The following is an 8,143-nucleotide window of genomic DNA, read 5'->3' as shown; positions in this document are numbered from 1 at the left end:
ATAGGTGCCAAAGGTTAGGAAACATTTCTAGGCGTCACGAATTGCCACTGACAAATATTTTGGAAGTGGAACTTTTTGATGTATGGGGCATAGATTTCATGGGACCATTTCCCCCTTCTTTTGGTCAATCTTATATTTTATTAGCTGTTAATTATGTGTCGAAATGGGTGGAAGCAATTGCCACCAATACTAATGATGCTCGTGTTGTAGTTAAGTTTGTCCACAAGAACATCTTCACCAGGTTTGGAACACTGAGAGCCATCATAAGTGATGAAGGTACGCATTTTTGCAATAAAATTTTCAACTCACTGTTGGCTAAATACAATGTGAAGCACAAAGTGACACTAGCATATCATCCTCAGTCGAATGGACAAGCTGAAATATCTAATCATGAAATTAAGCAAATTCTGGAAAAGACTGCCAACACCAACCGGAGAGATTGGGCTATGAAGTTGGATGATGCGTTATGGGCTTATCGGACTGCATTCAAGACGCCTATTGGGATGTCTCCCTATAGGCTAGTGTTTGGGAAAGCATGTCATCTGCCGTTGGAGTTGGAGCATAGAGCATTTTGGGCTGTGAAGAAATTAAATTTTGATTTGAAAGCTTCTGGTGACGTTAGGAAACTGCAGTTGAGCGAGATGGATGAGTTCCGCAATGATGCATATGAAAACGCCAAGATTTACAAAGAGCAGACCAAGAAGTGGCACGATAAACTCATTGTACGAAGGGAGCTCAAACCAGGACAACAAGTACTCTTGTTCAACTCCCGTCTGAAGTTGTTTCCTGGTAAGTTGAAATCACGTTGGTCAGGTCCATTTTTGGTGGAGACAGTGTACCCTCATGGGGCGATTGAGCTAAAATGCAGTGATGGGAGGACCTTCAAGGTGAACGGGCAGCGAGTTAAGCCATATTATGGAACTGAAGTAAGGCAACTTGACAACATTCCTTTGGGCGGATCGACTTGATGTAAACTTATGATCGTCGGGTTGAAGAAGTTAAACCAAGCGCTTATTGGGAGGCAACCCAAATTTTCGTTTCTCTTTTGCATTTTGTTTTCGGTTTTGCTTTTATTCTTGTATTTTTATTTTTAGGTTGTTTATATTTTTTTAGTATAGTGTGTGCTTATATCTTCCCAAAACTAATGAATTCCACTTGTTTTATTTTCAGGCATAAAAAATGAAGAAGAAAAAAAAATTTCCCGAAAGAATACCGCACCTGCGGTATATTTTTGAGCGCACCCGCGCAACATGTCCCGAGAGAACACCGCACACGCGGTTGTTCCTGCACCGTGGCCGCGGTCGATTAATATTGAATTATGCAACATTTGCCGAGAGCACACCGCACCCGCAGTCTCTTGTACACCGCACCCGCGGTCATCGAACATAAAAATTATAAGAATTCCCGAAGGAATACCGCACCCGCGGTCTCTTGCACACCGAACCCGCAGTCGATAGTTTTACAAACAAAATGGGGCATGAAATTTTCATAATCGAAGAACAGCTCTCTCAAATTTCTCTCCTTCCTTCGAAATCCTTTCTCAAGAACAAACTTTTCACACTCAATTTTTGTTATTTCTTCAACAAATTTACCACTCCAACCTAAATATCTTCATTCATTCCATCAAATATCAATTTTCTTTCCACAAAAATCAACATCAAACCTAGGGTTTCAAAGGGGCTCGAAAATTTCTTCAAATTGGATGGAGCTTTGATTTTATTCTTCAAGAAACATTTCAACACAATCAAGGTGAGCAAATCCATTGCATATTTGTTGAAATTTCGAAATTGAAGGTGTTATTTGCTATGGAAGGAAATTACGTTTAGTGAAGTACATTATTGGTATTGTGGATATTGTTGATTGGATTGTTGTGGATATTGTTGAGGTGTGCATATTGTGAGTATTAAGTTTGGGGGAGTGCAAGAATCATTAAATTTTGTGAATTGGATTGAAGAGAAGTTGGTGATTGAAAGGTGTTCGATAAAATGCCTCCAAGAAAAAAACAATCTAAGGGTGCATCATCATCTGTGAATTACGATGCAAACAGGTTTTGGGACGAACAAGCGGAGGAGAACTATGGAAAGATTTTGAGTAAGAGCATTATAAAAGAAAGGGGATTTGATCTAAGTTTCCCTCGAACTGAAATTGGACTAATGCTTACTGCTCGGCACTGGGATGAGTTTGGCAGGCAGCCACAAGATGCTGTCATTTCGTTGGTGAGAGAATTTTATGCTAACCTCAAGGTTAGGCATGATTAGTTGAAGGTGTTGGTGCGAGGAAAAATGGTAGCCTTTGATGCACATACGATCAATACGTTATATGGTATCCCTCATGTAATGCACGATGAATATGAAGAATACCGGGCTGAGCATGTAAATTATAATAATATTCTTCAAACAATTTGCATAGAGGGAGCGGAATGGAGAATGAGGGATGATGTGCATGTTAGCCTAGCTAAGTCTGATCTCAAAAGTGTTGCAAAAGATTGGTATTCATTTATTTCTGCTAGGATTAAGCCTACTGAGCATACCACCACAGTCATCAAGGAGAGGACAATTCTTACTTTTTGCATTATGACGGGGAAGACAATTGATTTAGGTCAATTGCTTCAGAGTTCGATGCTTGAATATGCAAGAGGTAACTCTCCTAGTGGACTCCTCCACCCTTCTCTTATCACTGATTTATGCCAAAATGCGGGAGTGACTTGGGCAGTAAATGAAGAATTGTTGAAGCCTAAAAACCCCATTGTGGTAGTTCAACCACATAGGGTAGTTAGAGGTGAACATGCTGCGGCACGTCGAGCAGAAAGGGAATTTAACATAAGAGCTGCAGAGAGACGTGCTCAGGCTCAAGCTCAAGAACCACAACCGCAACCGCAACAACGAAATAGGAGAGATAGGTTGACCCAGTTGGAAGAAGATATGCAACAATACCGCCAAGAAATGGATGCATTTCGGTTTAGGACCGACACATTTATGGGATATATGATGGATTTTACATCTGTCTTGGCTCAGCAATTTCCATCGGCTTCAACCTCTGGCAATTCATTTCCACCTCCTCCACAGTGGCCACCCATATACCACCCGCCGGAGTTCCAACCACCACAAGATGATGAAGATGATGAGGATGGAGATGACCACTGACGGTCGTCGCCCGAAGTTTGTGTATTCTCCTAATTTTCATGCTTATTTATATCGAGGACGATGCACATGTTTTAGTTTGGGGGAGATTTGATTTATTTTATGTTTGCTTGTGTGTTTATTTTCTTTTGTGTGTTTATTTATTTATTTTGTGTTTATTTATTTTTGTAGTTGTTTGCTTGTGTGTTTATAGTCATGAAAATTTTTATTTAAATGGCCAATGATGAGAAAAGAAAAATGTTGCATTAAGAAGAAAAATCATGTATTACATTCATGTTAATCGATCAATTTGAAAAATTTAGAGAACAATCATGAGATTTGGTAAGTTTGAGACTTATAATTTCTATACAACTCTTTGATTTTCATTTGACATCGAAATAAATTTTTGCAAACACGCATATGATTGAGACAATCTTTGATTTTATTTGGGCCTATTTATATTGTTCATAAATATTCATTTGAAGCCCTCTTGAGCCTATATGAAAAAAAAAAGAATTGTGTTCTTGAAATTTCTTGGAAGCCAAGCACTTTTCTTTTGAGATGCATTGAGACACCATTTTCACGATGATTAGATTCTACTTTGTGTTGGTGAATTGAGATTTTGTCTAGAACTATCCAAACATCACTCAAGGCGAAATACGGACAAATTATGATTTAGGAATGATTTGGGTGATTTTTGGATCGATTGAGCCTTTCAAGCTACCAAATAAAAAGAATTTATCATTTGTCACCTCTTTGAGCTTAAATGAATTCGAATGGCACACGTTAACATGTGTAAAAGACCCACATTCGATGTTCTTTCAAATATCCCACATTTACTACCCCGTTGAATATCTTAAACATTAATTTCCTACATTCTCAATGGAGTAAGAATTCAAAGGATCAAAGAAATGAAAATTCTCCTACAAAAGAAAAGAAAAATGAATGATGTTACATTGATGAAGTTGGAGAAAAATGGGAGAAAAAGAGATGAAATAAATAAAAAAATTGGAGATAAAAGAAAAAGTGGAGTTTGCAAAAGAAATAAAATTCAACTTACTCCCTTATTTGAACTCCTAATCTTTATTTGTAGCCATGAGCCAAGGCCTAACATTATAACCATTGAAAATCCTATTAACCTAGTCATAGTTATCCAATATACTAGTGGAGAGTGATTGGGAGGATCTAGCTTATGGACAATCGATAAACACTTTCATTGAGTAAGAATCTTGATCAATTTTACACACACCTCATTGCATCAAATATTTATTGGGTATCCCTTTCTTAATGAATATTGCTTTGAACCAAATTTTTACCGGAAAAAACCTCTTGATTTGTGTTTGTAAAAATTGAAATTGATTGAGAATGTTTTGAAACATGAGTTGAAGAGATTAGAAGTTAAGAAAATTAACCGATTGCATGATTTTATCCGGATGAACAAGTGGTTGGATTGATTTGAATTGTGAATGCATGAAGAGTTAGTTAAAATATCTTGAGGCCAAGTTCTTTAAAATATTTCATGACTTGTTTGTTTGTGTTGTTTTGTTTTGCTCGGGACTAGCAAAATCTTAAGTTTGGGGGAATTTGATAAGTGCAATTTATTGTACTTTTATTACTTGTTTTTAACTTAAAATTTTGTTATTCTTGAGCAGGTTTTATGTGATTTGTTGTTGTAGTTTGGAAGCTTAGAATAGAATTTGGAGTAGCAAATTGTTGAATTGGAGTAGTGCAAAAGATAAAATGGCCGAAGTATGACCGCACCCGCGGTATCATATGGACCGCACACGCGGTCCCTGAAGATAGAAATAAAAAATTCTGCCGAAGCATGACCGCACCCGCGGTCCTTCTTTCACCACACCCCCGGTCACTGAATTTCGAGACTGAAAGTTTCTCCGAAACAACACCGCACCCGCGGTCCTTCTTTCACCGCACCCGCGGTCCTTCCCAAAACAGAGTCCGAAAAATCTGTAACTTTGTGGACTTCGAATAAAAGAAGAGGAAAATGGTGTGCTGCGTGGGGAAGTTTGTCTGGACTATAAAAGGCTTCTATTATTCACCATCTAAGGTATTGGGGAGCAAAAGGAAAGGAGAGGAGGCTACAAAGAAAGGATTGAAGCTCAAGTTCATCATCCTTGGAAATCTATTGCACATTTCTGGACAGAAATTTCATTGCACTCCAAATCTCTTGTTCTAAGTTCTTCTTTCTTTATTTTTATTTGATATGTCTTGTTTAAGATTCATGTGTTGTTGTGTTATTTTTATTATGAACTAATTCTTATTTCTAGAGGAATGATGGAACAAAACTAGACACCATGTGTTGGGATTTATGAATTATGCTATATAAGTTCCTTATTGTTCATTTGTATTTTTCCAATCTTAATTTTTTCGTTTTATTGGCCATATCTTGAATGATTCTTATGTTTATAATTTATCACTTGGAAAAGGGAATTTATAAACAAGAAAGGGAAAAATACATCGATAGTATTTATATAGTTCGGGAGGACATATATTGCTATTGAAGCCATTAAAAGAAGTTATTGCTTATTGTGTTATTTAATTATAGATTGTTGACGAGGACGTTACAATCCTTTGTTAGATAATTAGTATCTACTTAGCACTCGGGAGAGGGAGTAGATAATTTAGAATTCTTGGCTAATGTATAATAAGGACATTTATAATATAGCTACACAAAATAACACATGGTGGATAGTTGCGTGAAATCGGACCTCTAGATCTTTTATTTCATAGTTATTTGTTATAAAAAGTTTGGTGTTATAATATAATTAAATTTATTTTCAATTTAGTTATTGGTGCAAATAAATCTGTCAATTGATTTTTCTAAATAAAATTGAGACTATTTTAATTGCAAGCATTAATATACATTTAAATACGTACTCCTCGTGGGATCGACACTTGTACTCGAAAATACATTTTATTACAACTTGACGTTGTGCACTTGCAAGCAATTAAGAAATCACGCGACAAATGGGTAGGGTAGTGAAGAAACTATTTGCTGAATGGAATCTGAAATGAGATAAAGATTCTGGAAGTAGTTCATTAAAGTGAGTTTTTTGATTAAATTCTGGTATACATTTCTTCCAGGTTGATATGATTATCTGTGATATGATCTGATTGCCTATGATTTCGAGGACGAAATCGAATCTTAGGGGGGGAGAAATGTAAGGCCCGAGAAATTTATCCTGTTAATCTGAAATGAGTTAGTGATTAATTGATGTGATTATAGACGGAACGGATTAGACCGAGAAAGACGAGAAAATACGCAAAATTATGTGCGAGGGTGTGCCATTCGCGCACATGCGCGACGTGATGCACGAGCTATGCGCGGATTTGGTAGAAGACCCCGCGCATATGCGCGGCGTGAGGGCGCACACATGCGCGAGGTAGGCAGAGAGTTGGGCGCACATGCGCGGGTTGAAGTCGCGCATATGCGCGAGCTGCCGAGATTACACGCGCTGAGACTTAAGGTCTCGCGCATATGCGCCGAGTAGTGTCGCGCATATGCGCGAGACGTGCAGTGCAAAGAGTTGTGCCACGTTTCTTGAGCATGCATGGGATATATATATATAGGTACAATTCGATTATTCCTTCAGAAATTGGAAGGAAGAAGCACCGAGAAGCTCCGTAAAATCCTTACGCCTTTTAATATTTTAGAATTCGATTTGTTCAAGATCTGCCTGTCTGATTTTGAATTCGAGTACAGCACCGAGTTCCTAGCGACGACAGCTACAACTGAACGTAAGTTTTGTTACGTTTAAATATGATTTGAAATTATGATATTGTCAGAATTGAATAGGAATCATATATGGTGTTTCTGATACAGTGGACATCGTATATTTGAAGTCAGATTGAAGAACAGACTGTTTATGTTATTGTTATGATTTTCAGAGTTGATGTGATTGAGATTCAATATCAGAGTTGTATTGTTATTCGGATTATAAGTTGTACTGATACTGATAATGAGTGCTGGTATTATATCTGTGATGTTGAGATTGACGGGGATATCGAGACTGTATTGTTATACCGTCGAAACATGAGTAAATTGATATTGATCAGATTCAGTAGTGATTTCGATTATATCGTGATATCGTCGATATAGATTAGATTGTATCTTGATTCGATATTGATCAGATTATGTTTGATTTGAGTATTGATCAGAATAGATTTTGAATTGAGTTGCATATTGAGATTGTGCCTATGCGATATTGATTTTAGATTGATATGGACAGATTTGACTTCGACTTCGTCAGACCGCGAAGACAAATGTATAAATTTATGTTGATGTGGGATTGCACAACTCGAGTCCGATTGACTTGAGTTTCCCAAACTTTACTTTATTGTATTGATATTTGCAATTGTATGAGATTGATACCTTTGAGTTATTGATTTATGTATTGATTCATAAGCGGATACGCTTAATTGTAATTGAGTAATCTTGTGACAGTAGTGCCGGATAGTGATGGAATCGTCACTGGCACATTGCACATTGCACATTGTCACAGGATAGGATATTGGTGAAAATGCCAAAGTCTGTGACGGTTAGGTCAAGACACCGGACGTTTGGCTATATCGGAGTGGATATAATTGGAGTTTCTTCTATTACTGGTGTTCGATATGGAAAGAGCCAAAGTCCGTGAATAAGAACATACCACCACCCCGATCGGGAGTGTAGGTGGGTGTATGTTATTATTCCGATCGGGATCCCTAGATTAGGACTGAGTCGAGTCTGAGTCTGAGAATCACGGAGAGTGATTCATTGTTTGATATGGAATTATGTTCCTGATGATGATATATGTTTAGAATATAATTTATTCTTGATATTGATTCATGTTTTGAATTATAATACATGTGATGAATATTTGATTCACGTTCTGATTTTGATACATGTTATGAATATTTATTTCATGCTTTTATATTGTTTATATGAAAGGCATGTATACATGATTTATACTGGGAATATAATTCTCACCGGAGTTATCCGGCTGTTGTCTTGTTTATATGTGTGC

The sequence above is a fragment of the Primulina tabacum genome, chromosome 17, assembly GCF_025594145.1.
Source record: "Primulina tabacum isolate GXHZ01 chromosome 17, ASM2559414v2, whole genome shotgun sequence".
NCBI classification, from domain to species: Eukaryota; Viridiplantae; Streptophyta; class Magnoliopsida; order Lamiales; family Gesneriaceae; genus Primulina; species Primulina tabacum.
Note: the sequence above shows the minus strand (reverse complement) of the source record.